We start from the raw sequence: 16,731 nt of genomic DNA, 5'->3' as shown, positions 1-16,731 counted from the left end.
TCTTGGTGACTAGAACCAATCTGTCACCCATTTATGTTTCTCCTTTCAGTAGAAAAGACCTTATTCAAAGGTCCTTATTGATGTTCAAGTCTTATATATACTAGCTAATCTTCTGCAAGAGCCTACTCAAAAGTTCTCATAATCTCAAAGTCCTGCATCCCACATCCCAAATGCCCTGCCAAGCACTGCCAGATTTCCAAACCCCTTGCCATCACCATGTAAATTTATGTAAGGAATAACTTTTTAAATTGTTAAGAAAATAAATTCCCAGGTGCAGAGTGTAAAGGAGAAAATTGCCTTGTTTTTTTTTCTTTTTGAAACAGTGAACTAGAAAGTAGCCACTGCAAATAAAGGCAGAGATTGTTAGATTACATAAAAAGGCAAGACTCAGCTATATGCTGGCTACAAGGAACTTACTTTAAATGTAAGCATACAGATTGAACTAACAGGATGGAAAAAGATATACCACGCTAATGCTAATAAAAAGAAAACTGGTATGGCCATGTTAATATCAGACAAAGCAGATTGCAGATAACAAAATATTGGGATAAGAACAACAGTTGCTAAATAAAGTCAGCCAGAGGGCTGGCAGCAGCATCTTCAGAAACAGGCATCCTGGCACTGCAGACATAATAGACCTCGTTCATCAGAGTTACCAAGTAAATCTTTGAGGAAATCAGTATAGTCCGATATACCTTTCCTGAGGCCTAAACTACAGAAACAAGGAGGGTGGGAGCTGTCAGTTGATGTGAATAATGCAGGGAGAACTTCTGTGACAAATAGTGTTCCCAAGTAACTAGGGAAACACTGAGGGTAGTAAACTGCCTGCCTCTGGGTCATATTTGACTGCAAACTTCTTTTATTTGACCTTTACTTTTTTTCATCTGTATCATTTATGATCTTTTAAGCTACATGTAGATAAAATGTAACACAAAATGATTTAAGCCATAAGGGGGTGGATTATCTCACATACCAGGAAATCTGGAGGCAAAAGGCATCCACTGTTGGTTATGTCAGTGACTTCAGATTCATCCTCTCTCTCTGGTCAGCCTATGGCTTCCTTTTGGTTAGAAAATGACTGCAGCAACTCCAGCATCTTATCCTGATGTGAACCAATGTCTAGAAATGAAATAAGGCCATTTCTCCCTGTGTGTCTCATTTTTAGAGCTAAGAAACCTTTCCTAAAACCTTCCAGAATACTCCCTCGCATCTTATTGGCCAGAACTGGGTCACATGTTCACTTCTAAATTCATCACTGGCAAGGGGAATGAATAAGACCATCATGATTGACTTGAGCTAATCAGAATTTACCTGAATCATGTGATGAAGGTGATTACCTGAGATACATTAGTGGCTCTGCTATTTATTATAAAAGAGGGAAAATTTTCCATTCGATAGGCAGTAACCTAGGCAATATTATGTCTTCCAATCCATGAACACAGGATGTCTTTTCCATTTCCTTATGCCTTCTATTATTTCTTTCAGCAATATTTTGTAGTTTTCATCATGCAAGACTTTTGCCTCCTTGGTTAAGTTTATTTCCAAGTATCTTATTTTTGATGTCATTGTAAATGGAATTGTTTTTTCTTAACTTCCTTTACAGATAGTTCACTGTCTGCCTTTGCGTTTTGAAAAAAGGAGGATCTGGCTTCATTAAGCTTACTTTTCTGCATGGCAATAGACTTTTGAGCTGAATAGCAGCTGCTCGCTGTAGGAGGGACATTTGTTCTCCCATTTGCCACAGTTCCTATCCAGCCAGCTTCCCTCACATTCCCTGCTTGGCCCCTGTAGGCATTTCGGCTTTCGACCTCTTGTTTAGATCATCCACATGAAGTTACACATTGCTGCAATTCATTACAAAGACACTGGAATGGTACAGGAATAGACAGTCAACTTGGCACGTGAACACAACACAAAGCTGATTTTCCATGTTCCTGAAATTTATACTGAAGCACTCAATTATTTTATTGGAAACATTTCGGATGGGAATATTTCAGAAATATATTTTATGGTTTTTTTTTCTCTAAAGCATACAGAATGTAATATAAATCATACCTCATGATGTACCGAAATAGACAATAATACTCTACTGTGCTGGCTAATAAAGTAATAGGAGTTAATGAAGTATGCAGGGTTGTTTGCCTCTGTCCTGTAAATGGCCACAGATGCCTGTGTTTTGAGGGCTCTTGCACATGCTAGGCATTTTTTTCCTATCTAGAAGTTCTTCTTGCTCCTAGCAATGCGTTTGCCTGCAGCAACCTGCTTTCACTTCCTAGGCGATGTTTCCTGCACACGGCGGGCTGGGACCAGATCACCGTGCTTGTTAGAATTATGGAATTCGACACTGGCAAGCAAAGTTTGGGCAGTCACTCAATGCTTCAGAGCTTATCTATGGGATGTGGGGGACCAGCAGAGCCCACTCACAGATGGGGGTTAGGGGTTCAGAGCCAAGAAGACCAAAGTCATAGAGCTGACTCAGAGTCAGCAGGGCATCAGGGCAGTCTCCTTTTCCAGGCAGCCACTCTTTCTAGGAGTACCCTGCAGGCCAGCCCTGCAGCGACCTGGGGAGTTATGGAAATCCTGAAGCATGCCCAATAGCTGCAGAAACCATGTGTCCTCTGTGGCGACCATGTGTCCTTCTGTGGCAATGAGGCTTTCTCTGCTTGGTTTTTGTTTGTTTGTTTTTGAGACAGTATTGTTCTATTGCCCAGGCTGGAGTATAGTGGCATGACCTCGGCTCACTGCAACCTCTGCTTCCAGGGTTCAAGCAATTCTTCTGCCTCAGCCTCCAGAGTAGCTGGAATTACAGGTATGCACCACTATGCCCGGCTAATTTTTGTATTTTTAGTAGACACGGGGCTTCACCATGTTGGCCAGGCTGGTCTCAAACTCCTGACCTCAAGTGATCTTCCTGCCTCAACCTCCCAAAGTGCTGGGATTACAGGCATGAACCACTGTGCCTGGCCTTGTGCGTTGTTCTTTAATGGAAGAATTAAAAATGCTCTTCTGTGTTTTCCATCCTTCCCTCCCTCTTTGGGACCGAAATCAATTTTTCAATGGTTTAACTATGTCTTTATTTTTCCCAAAGAGATTCACATTGGATTATTTCCAGGGGCCCTTTTTTTCCTCTGTGGAAAGATCTTATTTTGTTCATTTATTTTAACTTTTTCATTATGTGCATTTTCAAATACACTCAATATTTTAGAGAGAACAGTATAATTAACCCCCACATACCCATCATTCTGCTTGCATTATTATCAACTTTCCTTTTTTCGTTTTATCTCTCCCCTCCACAGATTTTTTTTGATGGGGGAGGTGGAATATTTTAAAGCAACCTTTTTTTTTTTTTTTCCAGGAACCCATTTAAAAAAGTTACAACAGGGCTGGGCACGGTGGCTCATGCCTGTAATCCCAGCACTTTTGGAGGCCGAGGCGGGTGGATCATGAGGTCAGGAGATCAAGACTGTCCCGGCTAACAGGGTGAAACCCAGTCTCTACTAAAAATACAAAGAAATTATCTGGGCATGGTGGTGGGCGCCTGTAGTCCCAGCTACTCCGGAGGCTGAGGCAGGAGAATGGCATGAACCCAGGAGGTGGAGCTTGCAGTGAGCCGAGATTGCGCCACTGCACTCTAGCCTGGGTGACAGAGCAAGACTGTATCAAAGAAAAAAGAAAAGTTACAACAGGACATAATATCCATTAATGGTCAGTTATGAGCTATAGCAATAGCAAGGAAATGCACATGAATTTCTAGTTTTTCTAACACTCGCATAAGGTAAATTAATCCCATTTTATAGATGAGGCAATTGAGGTTCTGCCTTAATTTGTATCTAAAAGACAATAGGCTAAAGGGTGGTGTATTAGCTAGGATGCTCTGAAGAAAAGAAAAACACTGCTTATTTCTCTGTATTCTCATGTACCACTCAACAGTCATGTCTGATGCTGGATGTGCAGGAGTTTCTCCCCACCAACAGCTGATTCGCCAGTGAACACCAGCTGGTGAGACAACCAGGTGGGAAGCATCCCTAGAGAAACTCCAGTCAGCCTGTGTGCTGGGACGAGTGCACTGGGGTGGAGCCACAGAAGCTCCTGCTGTTTGCAGTGGGGAGGAGCCTGGGCCCTCCTTTTACTGGCTGGTACCTGCGATTCAAACCGTGAGGTAGGAAGCACATAGGGACTCTGGCTTTGTGAAGGATCCCTGTTGCCATTTTTTTTCCCTTTTCACCCAATAAAACCCTGCCTTACTCACCCTTCAAATTGTCTGTGAGCCTAATCTTTCATGGCCATGAGACAAGGACCCCGTCTTTAGCTAACCTAAGGAAAAGTCCCACAACACTGAGCGCCCCATAATTCGGCTCAATTCAGACACTATCTACCTGGAGATAGCATCAGATAACACAGGTTAAGGGCTCAGTCCCACAAGACTGCCCCAACTTCCCCACCCTGCCACCGCGCTCCAGCTTCAGATGCCAGTAGCAAGTCCAGGGTTGGGGCCTGTGCTTCTGCCTGACTGGCTATACATCAGGGTTCCCATGACCCCCTCTAAGGAGGTTGGATTAATCTGCTAGAGTGGCTCACAAAGCTCAGAGAAACACTTTTCTTTCTTTTGTCCTTTATTAAAAAGGATATTGTGAAGGATACAGATGAGCAGCCAAAGGGAAGAGATGCACAGGGTGAGGTCTGTGGGAAGGGGCATGGAGCTTCATGCCTTCCCTTAAAGTGCCACCCTTTGAGAACCTCTGCAAGTTCAGCTCTGAACCCTGTTGTTTTGGGTTTTTAGGGAGGCTTCTTTATGTAGGCATGACCAATTACAGTATTGGCCATGGGTGATCAACTCAACCTTCAGCCCCTTTCCTTCCCCGAGTTTTGGGGGTAGGGCTGAAAGTTCAGCCTTCTCATCATGCCTCAGTCTTTCTGATGACCAGCCCTCAACCTGAAGCTATCTAAGGGATCTAAGATATCTAAGCCACCAGGCATCTCATTGGCACACAAAAGGCACTTTTTTTTGTTGTTGTTGCTCTGTTGCCCAGGCTAAATTCATCCAGTGGTGCAATCATAGCTCATTGCATCCTCAATCTCCTGGGCTCAAGCAATCCTCTTGCTTCAGCCTCCCAAGTATCTAAAACAACAGGTGCATACGACCATGCCCAGCTAATTTTTGTATTTTTTTGTACAGATGAAGTCTCGCCACGTTGGCCAGGCTGGTCTTGAACTCCTGACCTCAAGCAGTCCTCCCGCCTCAGCCTCCCAAAGTGTTTGGATTACAGGCATGAGCCACCACACCTGGCCTCAAAAAAACATTCTTAACACCCCAGAAATTCCAAGGGTTTTAGAAGTTGTGTGCAGGGTCAGAGACCAAATATATATTTCTTATTATGTCATAATATCACTGATGCAGTTCAGGCTATGGTAACAAAGGCCAAAATGAAGTAACCCAAGCAACTTAAATTTCTTTCTCATGTAAAAGTTAAACTAGGTTCAGACTATGTCCAGGGTAAGCATGGTGGCTGGATGGCATTAGGTACCCAGATTCTTAACATCATAGACTGGATGGCTGCTCCAGGTTTCATTGTCAGGTGGAGGTGGAAAAGATAGAGTGGAAAATATCGAAGGATGTGCTCATTCCCTTGAAGGGCATGATTCTGGAGTTTTGTGCATAGCTTCTACTCTTCAACCATTGCTGAGAACTTAATCACATGGTCGCACCTGGTCACACCTGCAAGGGAGACTGGGAAATGTAGTCTTCATTTTGGGCAGCCTGTGACCATCCGAAAGTCAGGGACTCCATTATTAAGGAAAGAAAAGAGAAGGTTCTTTTTAAGTTGAGGGCATGATTCTGAGTTCCATTCAAGCCATACTCTCAACTTATTTTGGCCTCAACTGTGGCCCACTTGGTAAACATAGTGATGTCTGGTTAAATGAGAGGTAGACATCCCTTGGTGATGAAGTCCTTTTTTTAGTACTTGTACCCATAAGTTTTTTGTTTTTTGTTTTGTTTTTAAATGGAATCTCACTCTGTCACCCAGGCTGGAGTACAGTGGCATAATTACAGCTCACTGTAACCTCCGCCTCCTGGGTTCCAGTGATTCTCCTGCCTCAGCCCCACCAAGGAGCTGGGACTCCTGGCATGTGCCACTATACCCAGCTAGTTTTTGTATTTGTCCATTTTTTTTGTTAGACTACTTACAACCATACTATTCTTTTAAAATAAAATGTATTCTACATAATAGTAAATTTACATGATGTGATTTAAATTCCATCATTTACAATGGAGAGATATCAATTACGTAATATCACAGCCCTGCCAATGATGGGTTTTGATTCAGTCCTGCTACCACTTGTGAGGCTGTGAATAATTTATTTACCTTCTCCAAGCTTCCTTTTCCTTTCCTCAACCAGGAATAGGACTAGCTACATCATAGATGGTTGTGAAGACAAGCTAGACGACAGATGAAAGTTCTTGGCACAGAGTGAACACTTGATAAATTATATGGCAGATATGTATGTACTATCTACCCATGAAGCTTACTTTAATTGCTATCATTTCTAAAAATTATAGCCATAGAATTTTTCATAGCATTTGTACACCTATCACTTAATTTGGGCTTCACAATACTCTGGGAAACAGGTAGAGCACATAATACTTATTTTTCTATTTTTCTACATTAGGAAATATAAGCTCAGAAAGATGGATTCGCATGTCTGAAGTCACAACCTCTTCCCTCTTGCCTGGACCCTTCCTATGAGCATTGAAACCTGCTCTACTGGCTACCATCCTGAATGACAAATCGGTCCTCTTTCAACCCACGAGCCCCTCCAATACCCCCTGGTCTCAATTGTCCGTGGTAGCCAAGCTTTCCAGGACTCATCAGCACGTGCTGCCTCTGTGTCTTCACTTTCAGTTTAGTTATCAGCCCACCCCACTTGACCTGTGGCTCTTCATTCATTTGCTCCTGGTAAGAGCTTGACTTGAAGTCCTCTGCTGTCTCTGACTCTTGCCTTAGACAAGCTTATCCATTCTCGTGGTTTCAAATGCCATCCCAAAAGTTAATCACCAGCTTAACCACCTTTGTGATCTGCAGTTAGTGAAAAGATAAGAGAGAGAACCTGAACCGGGGTGGGTCAATAGGACAGGAAAGAAAACGAGGAATAGAAAAAATGTTTGTGGGGACTCCCAGGACTTAGAGATTGGAGACTGCATGGCTGCGGGGTAAGGTGGGAGAGGGAGAGTCAAAGGTGACTCCTCTTTTGTTAACATTCACGGGGAGGACTGGAACAGGGCTTGTTTGAAGAGCAAGATGAATCGGGGTTATAGACCTGAGTTTGGGGTAAGAGTGGAACATCCAAATGGAAAAGTTCAGCAGCTGAAAGGACATTTGTTCAAAGGCCTTTTTCATTACAGTTTTCTCCTTCTGCTGATCCAGGTACACATCCTCCTGACACTCCTACAATTAGGGCCTCCCACATGGCACTTGGTCAGCCTGAGATACAGAAGTAGAAGGGAAATACTTTTCTAACTGGGGTAGATCATTATTGCAACCTATGCCATATGGACAGCATCACAATGGATAGCGTTTTTTAGGAATTTCAGTGGAATCTGAGGGCTCCTGAGGCATTTCCAATGGGTTTTTTAAAAGACGATAACAGGCAGAAATGCATGACCCTGTCACCTGGGTTGCTTGTACATGACACTGGACAGAACCTAGGGAGACCTAATGGTGGAGTTGGTCACCCCAGAGAGTTACTCAATGTCTTTTTCATTTAAAAACCTATGGTTTTATGATTTTATGAGGTAGATTTGGGAGATTTTTTTGTAAAGTGCTGAAGAATTCAACCTCTGAAAACTCACCTTTCCCGGAATATGTCCCAGCAAGATAAGATTGTAGTTCATTTATGTGGCCACACAGGGGCAGCACACACAAACTCACCTTTTCTTAAACAGGTCTTGATTGTCTTTGCTTTTAGTTCCCACTGCCACCTCCTAGTACAGACTCTCAACAGCTCACCCAGGTATCTAACTTTCGTGCCACTTGGCTTTCATCACTTCATTTCCAAGGGCAAGAATACAGAAGGGACACCGACTGCCGGATGCCCTCTGACCATGTCCTTGCCATGTTGTCAGTTGCCTGCCGCCTCATCCCCACATTCATTCCCTGCTAACTTCAGTTTCTCCCATCCCTGGCCAAGTTCTCCCACCTGGCCACCTTCTGACCTGCTGACCACTGTGTAGTCACCAAGATTACCTCCAGGACACTGAGTGCTGGGAACGTGACAAATCTGTGAATAGCATGAATGGGAAGGGGTTGGGGGCTCCAGCTGTCAAGGCTGGCAGTGACCATCAATGGGTTGTGAGCGCTGTGCAGGGCAGGTGGGCCCCAGCTGCAGAGAGTCTGATCTTTAGTGGACCCAGAGTGGCATCCAGCCAATAGCTATAGGTAGTCCACCAATTATACTTTGAGAAACATTGACTTCCTAGCTTCGTTAATTAATCTAAGTCTCCAGCTTCTTTTCAGAAATGGGAAGGAGTCAATGCAGTCTTGGAAACTGAGTGCTTCCTCAGCACAACTCCAGGGGGCGCCATTCTCAGAAAGTACATTGTGAATAGCATCCTCTAGAATTGTGCAACAGAGCAGCCCTGGGAATCAGATTCCAATCCTGCACAGGACACAGAATAAAGAAGCTTGGGACAGGGGCTCTGGAGAGGACATTGTAGGATGAGGGTGATGCTGAGTACCCCCCACCTTTTTGACCTTATGCCGAGTCCAGGTAACTTCCTCCTCCTACTCAAGAGCAAGTCTGGAGTTATTCTAGGGATAGGGAAGAAGTGTTGCTAAGTGCCCTTGAGTGCTTGCTCACATCTCACTGACCTGAGGGAAGAGGGGACCAGCCTCTGGGCAGCCAGGTGGACTGATGTGGAGACAGGGCCCCGGAAGGGGCTGTCCAGAATTTCTAACTATTCTTGTGCTGTCCTCAGACCCTACTTGGTCACAGCTCAGGGACCTGGTCTTCGGTGTTCAGGGACCTGGACCAGTTCTGCCCAAATCCCTGGTGATATTTATGATTTTTCATGCCTGCAAAGGGACTGGGGCCACTTTAGGACATGGAGAGATTAGGACACAGGTGCTCAGAGTACCATGTAGGTAACATCTCGCACTGCGGGGGGATTGGGGGAGAACCAGCCTGAGAAGTTGGTTTCCCCTGCCCGCCCTGCCCCCACCTCCCTACACACACCTTTTGGCCTCCAAAAGGCTGCAGGTGGAGTGGGCAGAGGATGGAGGGGTGTTAGGAATTGGGGAGTCAGCTGCTCACAAGGGGCACATAACATCTGAGGATCCCATTTGCGGCTGGGGGGATGGCAGAGATCACCCCCGCAGTCTGCCTGGCGCTCAGGGAATTGGTGGCAGCTTCTATTTCAGAGTTTATGGTAAGAGGCTGTAGCCGGCACACACAGACAACACACCCCACCCTTTAAGGAAGTGGGGAGGAGAGCAGCAGGGGTGTGGTTAACAACTCAGAGGAGGAGGGGGAATCTAACCTGTCAGCCCTTTTACTCAGCCACAGCCTCCGGAGCCGCTGCACACCTACCTGCCCGGCCGACTCACCTGTACCTGCCAACGTCCCGGCTCACCTGGCGGGGCCAGAGGGAGCAGTCGCCGGAGTCCGCGCCTCCCCGGGTGAGTCCCTCCCGCGAGCCAGGGCCGAGCGCTGTGCCCGGCAGAAGTTGGAGGCTTGACCGAATGGCAGGGGTTGGGGACGACAATTCCGGGATCCTGGGCACCTGAGCTGGGAGTTCCCGGAAAAACAGCTAGACCCAGGAAATCGGAGCCGTGGGTGCTGTGCACACGCCCGGAGCTCGCCAGCCTTCCGCGGGGAAGAGGGGTTCTATTTTTGGAGTAAATTTGACACTATAGGGTGTTTCTCCCTGTTTGTCCTCTCAACATACTCAGACAGGGGAGGCTGGGGGAGGCTAGGGGTGACAGTGTGAGGGCACAGGCAAGCTGCTGCCTCTAAAGGTCAGGTTAGGGAGCCACGGGGTTTCAGATCCTGCCTCAGACCTCTGCCTGTTCCCGCCCTGCTCCCTGCTCCTCCTGGGCCCTTCTGCAGCCCCTGGGGTCATAGTCTCACCCGCAGCCCACCCCAACTCTCCTGCAGCCACTCCTTGCCCCTGAGAGGTCATCTTCTGAATCAAGCCCTGGAAGGAGGAAAGCTGGGGTGTTCTGGGGGGCAGGGGAGCTCGTGTATGTGTGTGTGTGTGTGTGTGTGTGTGTATGTGTGCGTGTAGTCAACACTGGCCACTCTGGTTCCTTGAGAAGCCGCCTCCTGAGTGCCACTCAAGGGTTAAGTTCGGAGCTGCCTCTGCCTGCTGTCAGGCTGAGCGTGGGCACTGCTTTGGGTGGGTGAGCGTGGAGCGGCATATGGGTGATGTTCTGCAAGCCCTGCCACCTGCCCTAAGCCTCGATCACATGACACCAGCATCTCCCTATACCCCAAACTGGGAGCAAAATCCAAGTCCGCTCATTTAAGGGACCAGTGGGAGGACAAGAGCAGAAAGTTGTGCCTAGAGGTGGCTTTAGCCAAGAGGGACTCGGAAACTGCGCTGTAGCTGGGTCTGAGCCCGCTGGGACCGTGCACCTGGCGTGACCCGGTGGTGGGTGCTGGGAGGCCCCTCCACGTAGGATGCCCTCTGTTTACCCCAAGTGCTGTTACTGACAGCCCTGTCTTTCACAACCACTCTGGGGGAGGGGGAGGAGGACACTGATGGAAAAGTGACTAAAGACAGAAGGGAGGAAGGAAGTAGTCACACTGGAGAGCCCCGGCATTGGCGGGACAGTCTGCAGTCATTCATTCAGGAGGTACTCACTGGCTTCCCGCCTGCGGCACGGTGCAGGTGCAAGGTGTGGGGACAAGGTGAGTGTGGCATGGCCTCTGCTCACCGGGGCAGTGTGGGATAGGGGGTGGTTGAGGGAGGGCTGCCAGGGGAAGTACAGGGTACTATCCAACCGTGCACTAGATGGCTGTGGGGGGAGCCAATCAGCAATGGCCAGGTGGGCTTCCTGGCAGAAGTGACTCCAAGTTGAGAGCTGAAGGATGACTAGGAATTAGCCAGGCAAGAGAAGAGGGGAAAGAACAGCAAGTGCAGAGACCAGAGGCTAAAAGCAGCAGGAGGCTGGAAGCAGCGGGAGGCATCCAGGAAAATGAAAGTAACTGGGCTTGTTGGGAGTCTAGAGCATGCAGGGGCGAGGGGAAGCTGCAGGGGTGAGTGGAGACCGCTCTACAAGGCTTTGGAAGGCCTGCCAGGCTGCCATGGCAACTTCTGTTGGAGCAACACTTGGGACCTGGAGCTAGGCAGGAGACTTCCCAGCAGAAAGGGGTTGCCAGATTTAGCCAATAAAAGCACGGGACACTCAGATTTGAATTTCAGATAAGCACTCAATGGTTTTTTTTTTTCAATACAAATATGTCTCATGAACTATGTGGAACATACTTATACTCAAAACATTATTCACTGTTTCTCTGAAATTCACATGTAACTGGGTGTCCTGTATTTGGCAACCCTACTCTAGGAGAAGCTGAGGTTGGCGCAATGCTGGGAAGTAAAGGCTGGAAACTGCCCAGGCACTCTGAGAACAGTCTCAGGTTTATCTTGTAACCATTCCTCCTGGATTTTATTTTTGAGCTCATTCACTGATTGACCTATTATTTAAAAGACAAAAAAATCAATTCCTTGGTCAGTTTACTCATCTATACAGGTGAAAGGAGTATGGTACCTCAGAAAGGAACAGCATTAAATCCAGACAGATCCGGGTTCAAATCCGTGTAGACTGGTGAGCTTCTCTGACCTTCAGAATCCTCTTTTCTGAAACAAGGGCAGGAATATCTGTGCAGGTGGCTGGGAGGATCCCTGATAATGTATGTAAATTGCCTAGTGAGTACTAAAGGAAACACGGTGCATATTGAATTTTGCAACACCTTCACAGGGGTGAGCAAAACAACAGCCACAGAGTGCTTGGGTTCATTTACTTCCACAAGTGAGCACTTGGAGGTCTCAGGCGAAATACAGGGTAGGGTTTCTGCCTCCAGTGAGAACACCTGGGGTTAGGCCTTGGGCTGGGGGCAGAGTCTACATTATGTTTTTAGCTTTGCTACTCCCTTCCCATAGGATCTGCTTCAAGGGGTGGAGATATAACGCTCTTCTTGAGGGATGGTGGGTGGGCAGAGAGTGACTCAAAGTAGAATTAACTGAAGGGAAATGTGAATGAATTAAAGTAGAGAATCCACATAAAATATTCAGTGCAGACAAATGGGCCATGAAATTTGGCTGTCATGAGTCCCGGTTTTAGGATGAGTTCCTTATTAGAAAAGTAGTGCTAAGAGATAGAGAAAGTGAGGGTGCCTTGTGAACTGGATTTTGACTTTAGTGGGAGCATTTGTAACAACAAATTAGGGTCCTCCTAAAAGGGAACCTAGAGGAAGTTAAGAATTCGTTAAGAGAAAGAGGAAATGGAAAGTGTGTTTCCCTTGCGGGAACGGCTAGGTTAAAAATGGTCCTTCTTTCCAGTGGCTAAATCTCCCCATCCCCCTGTGATCAACATTTTGTCCCCAGGCCCTTGGATTGTTTGCCCAGGTGGTGTTGAGAGAGACCCTATGGCCTGAGATGGGTAGAGGTGTTCCACTGATGAAACGTTCAAATGAGCCTGCACTTGGACTTCTGTCTTGAATATTTGCAAGACCAAGGTTATGATCAGTCCTGCATAAAAAGACACGTGTCATTCCCTAAATATGGCTACAGAGCCCATGCAGATTCTCAGGGAAACAGCATTCCACACTGAGTGAATCTTGATTGATGTGAGCGCAGTTTGGGGACGAAGCAGGTCTTTCAGAAGACATAGCCCTTCTCATAACGCTAGCCAAGATGGACCTAATTCGTTCTAGACTAGGCAGTGTCCAACTTAGAGAAGATCTTCAAGGAAGGAACCCTTGTGTGCAACCTTTTTTTTTTTTTTTTTTTTTTGAGATGGAGTCTCACTCTCTTGCCCAGGCTGGAGTGCAGTGGCACGATCTCAGCTCACTGCAATCTCCGCCTCTTGGGTTCAAGTGATTCTCCTGCCTCGCTGGGACTACAGGCATGCACCACCACGTCCTGCTAATTTTTGTATTTTTAGTAGAGACAGGGTTTCACCGTGTTGGCCAGGAGAGTCTCGATCTCTTGACCTCGTGATCCGCCTGCCTCAGCCTCCCAAAGTGCTGGGATTACAGGCGTGAGCCACTCCGTTCCGCTGTATGCAACCTTTCTAGCATCATGCATCCTTCAGAGACACAAACTCCCACCTGTGTCAGCCTGTCTTCCCATTGCAGCTCTGGCCATGTTTCATCGTGCAGAGGACCCTGGAGAAAGTCCAAGTCCCTTAGCACTTAGCTCTGCATAGTGATGACAGTAGCTCCATGTGGCCCAAATACTGCTAGGACAAAGGAAACTGATGGTGAGGCTAGGGAGGGGAGGGAGGCTATGCTGGGGCTGCCCTGCATGGTAGGTCACTCAGTCTCTAGTTTCCCCTGCCTGGGACCCATATGTCTCAGGACCACGTGACTCTGGCCTCCCAGGTAGATGGCCACATCGGGGGATGGAGTAGAGGTGCAGAGCTGCAACGTGCCTGGGGCTGAAAGTGTGGTAATGAAGATAAGTTTTGCTGGCTTGAGGATGAAGAGTTTCTTGTAGAGTACAGGTCAGTTCCAGGGTCGAGGAGAAAGAGCAGGGATAGTGGTGACTCTGCAACACTGATATGTCTTATCTGTCCAAGCAGTCAGATGTTCAAGAGCTCAGGCTCAGAATCAGTCTGCCTGGGTTCCAGCCCAGGTCTGGGACTCTGTGAGTGGCCTTAGGTAGGTGAGTTAGCCCTAGCTTCCTATCTGCAAGATGGAGACAATAACAGGGCTTTGGGTGAGGGTGGCATGAGATAGTGTACATTAGAGAGATATTCAAAATACAGCTACTAAAGCCTGAGTACAAATCAAACAGAATAGACACCACCATTACCCTGAGCAGCCTCAGAGAGGCCCCCTTCCATGCCAGGATTACCCCGTCAGTGCATCTTGGGGAGTCTGGGGGTGGAAGAAACAGGCCTTTGAGGGGCTGTAGCATGGACATTTCCAACGAGGATGGACTATTTTGATATTTCAGCAACCCAGATGCACCCGCTTAATAATAGCGTCTTATGTACCTACTTAATAATAATAGAGTTGAAGTACAGTAAAACATTCAGTCCCATAATTAGGCAGATGATGCACATCCAATAAGTGTGAGCTCTCCGGTGTCTTTACACGTGTGGCCATATCTGAGCTGGTGGGTCAGCGCCATTTATTTTTCCAGAGGTTATAGGCCCTCTTCTGTGAGGCATCAGGCAGCTTCCCCGAGCACTGTCTCACAAGCATACATCAGGTATTCAATGATGTTTATTTCTGCCTAGCCCCACTCTCAGTTCACTGTGTTTGGGGAACAGCCAGCCCTAATTAACTCTTTAGACAGCAAAGAGACTGTCTACGAATGCCCATCCAGCACTGAAGTCCAGATGGTCATTTAAAGTGTTCAGAGAGCTGACAGGCAGGAGAAAATGGTGGCTTCACTTTCTAGGCCTCCTAATACTGTGTACAAAGCTGGGAGCTGTGCGAGGGGGCGGCAGAGGGGGAGGGGACAGCTTTTTGAGTCACTCTGCTGTTTCTCAAGGAATAATTATTACTCATAGTGACAGTTTATTAAGAGAGCAGACTTGAGGCTGCATGTTCCAACGCACTTTTCACCTAGATGCAATGGGCAGGTTGGTGTGAATGCGGAGTTTAATTTTCAGGAGACCCTCCGGGTAGGCTATAGGCGCGCTGCAGGACTGGACACTGCTCTGAGTTTTGTGGTCTTCGTGGACTCTTACCTTTTCCCAGTGCTCAGGTGGTTGCTGCTTTTATGAGGCAGCCAGTCAGTGTGGCTAGAACCAAGATCAGCCATGGCCAATACCTGCGGGAGGCCAGCCTTCCCGTTTCCTAGGTTGGCTCTGTTCACTAACATCTTCCCCCTCTCCAGTTCTCTCTCTTCCTTTTATGTTCTGAAATCCACCCACACAGAATCTGGCAAGATCACTCACTAGAGACAGGGGGCTCAAAGAATCCACCTCGCCTAGGGTTTAGAGCTCAGTACCGGGTTTAATTCGCATCCCCTGCATTTGTTTTCCTTTAAATTCAGCCAATTCTCCCAATAATTGTGGGGGCAGACCCCCTTTTAATGCCCTTTCTTTCTTGAGGGCCTTGCACCTGATTCTGTGAGAACCTGCCCCCCACAAGCCATAGCAGTCCCACTGGTGTATATGGGAGTGATTGACGGGGGTGGTCTACCGGGAATTCTGACCTGAGTTTGGGTTTTGCTTTTCTGGGGGTTCCCTTCTCACCTGGGACAGAATGGCCCCTGTGGTGATTCTGGCCACTTGGAGCACCATCATTTTCTGCTTTCTTTCTTTTTTTTGAGATGAAGTCTCACTTGGGCGCAGGGGCATGAGCCAAGACTACAGGCACATGCCACCACACCTGGCTTATTTTCTTTCTACAACCTCCACCTCCCGGGTTCAAGAGATTCTCCTGCCTCAGCCTCCCGAGTAGCTGAGATTACAGGCACCCACCACCATCCCTGGCTAGTTCTTTTATTTTTAGTAGAAACGGGGTTTCACCATATTGGCCAGGGTGGTCTCAAACTCCTGACCTCAGGTGATCCACTCCCCTCAGCCTCTCAAAGTGCTAGGATTACTGGCATGAGCCACCACACCCAGCCCATTTTCTGATTTCTCAATTAATGTACTATGTCCATCCCACTGCTCTGGGAACCTCAAGTGCTTTTCTGTGTTCTCTGGGAGCATTTGCAGTCAAAACCCAACCCCTCTCACCCAGCTTGGGTGTACACAGTCCCCGCCCCCAGGTGCCGCCCCCAGTAGGTTATGAGAGATCTGATGCTGCTGCACTTTGCACCTCTGCAGACGCTCTCAGCAGCATCCGATCACATCCCCTCTGCTATTTAGGCAGATGTTTGGCACTGGCAGACAGCAGTGCCAACCAAGACAGCTGCAAGTGACTCACAGCAAGCTTGAATCCCAGCCCCCTGCTCACTACAGGCAGAAGCTCAGGCAGTTTTTCAGCCTGGGCAAGAGGCAAGAGAGAGGGCAGGAGGTGTGGGCTTTGGTGTAGATCCTCTCACCTGTTAACTGGGGAACATTGGCTAAATCTCTTTCCTCTTCAAGCCTCCCTTTTCTCATTTGAAGATGAAGAATTAGTACTGCCTCCCTAGTAGGGTCATGGAGAGAAATACTTGACTGTGTGAAAATCCCCCATGAAACATCACAGGCATTGTCCCAGGAAAAGTAATGAATTTGGGATCAGAACGTGTTGGGTTTGACTCTCGACTCTGTCACTCTCTGCCTGTCTGACATCGCCAAGTGATAGAACCTCTCTGAGCCTTACTTTGCTCATTTGTAATTTGTTCCAGGCACTTGCTGAATGTTTCTCCCCATCACCCCCTTTACTCTCAAGGAATAGTTTTTCTTCCCCCAATTTTTTAAATCTCATTTTGAGACAGAATCTCACTCTGTTGCTCAGGTTGGAGTACAGTGGTGCAATCACGCCTCACTGCAATCTTGACCTCTCAGACTCAAGCAATCCTCCAGCCTCAGCCTCCTGAGTAGCTGGGACCACAGGCACACA

The 16,731-nt window shown here is 47.5% G+C and overlaps 2 protein-coding genes across 5 annotated transcripts in view; one reads left to right on the top strand and one right to left on the bottom strand.

Moving 5' to 3' along the window:
- TRIM35 (tripartite motif containing 35) overlaps positions 1-9,614 on the bottom strand; it is a 39,333-nt gene extending 29,719 nt beyond the window's left edge. For both annotated transcript variants that reach the window (XM_011944593.1, XM_011944594.1), the window contains exons 1-2: positions 9,609-9,614; positions 2,824-2,829 (exon numbers count right to left, since the gene is read on the bottom strand). The gene's annotated coding sequence lies outside the window, so the exon portion shown is untranslated. The remainder of the gene's footprint in view (positions 1-2,823; positions 2,830-9,608) is intronic.
- Positions 9,337-16,731, top strand: part of PTK2B (protein tyrosine kinase 2 beta) — a 135,728-nt gene continuing 128,333 nt past the window's right edge. For 2 of the 3 annotated variants that reach the window (XM_011944595.1, XM_011944597.1), the window contains exon 1: positions 9,471-9,674. The gene's annotated coding sequence lies outside the window, so the exon portion shown is untranslated. Of the gene's footprint in view, positions 9,425-9,470; positions 9,675-16,731 lie in introns of those variants that run through there. The other variant, XM_011944596.1, reaches the window with a different exon arrangement.

This window comes from Colobus angolensis, unplaced genomic scaffold (genome assembly GCF_000951035.1).
Source record: "Colobus angolensis palliatus isolate OR3802 unplaced genomic scaffold, Cang.pa_1.0 Scaffold233, whole genome shotgun sequence".
NCBI lineage: Eukaryota > Metazoa > Chordata > Mammalia > Primates > Cercopithecidae > Colobus > Colobus angolensis.
The sequence above is the reverse complement of the archived record's forward strand: the minus strand, read 5'-3'. Positions and strand labels throughout refer to the sequence as shown.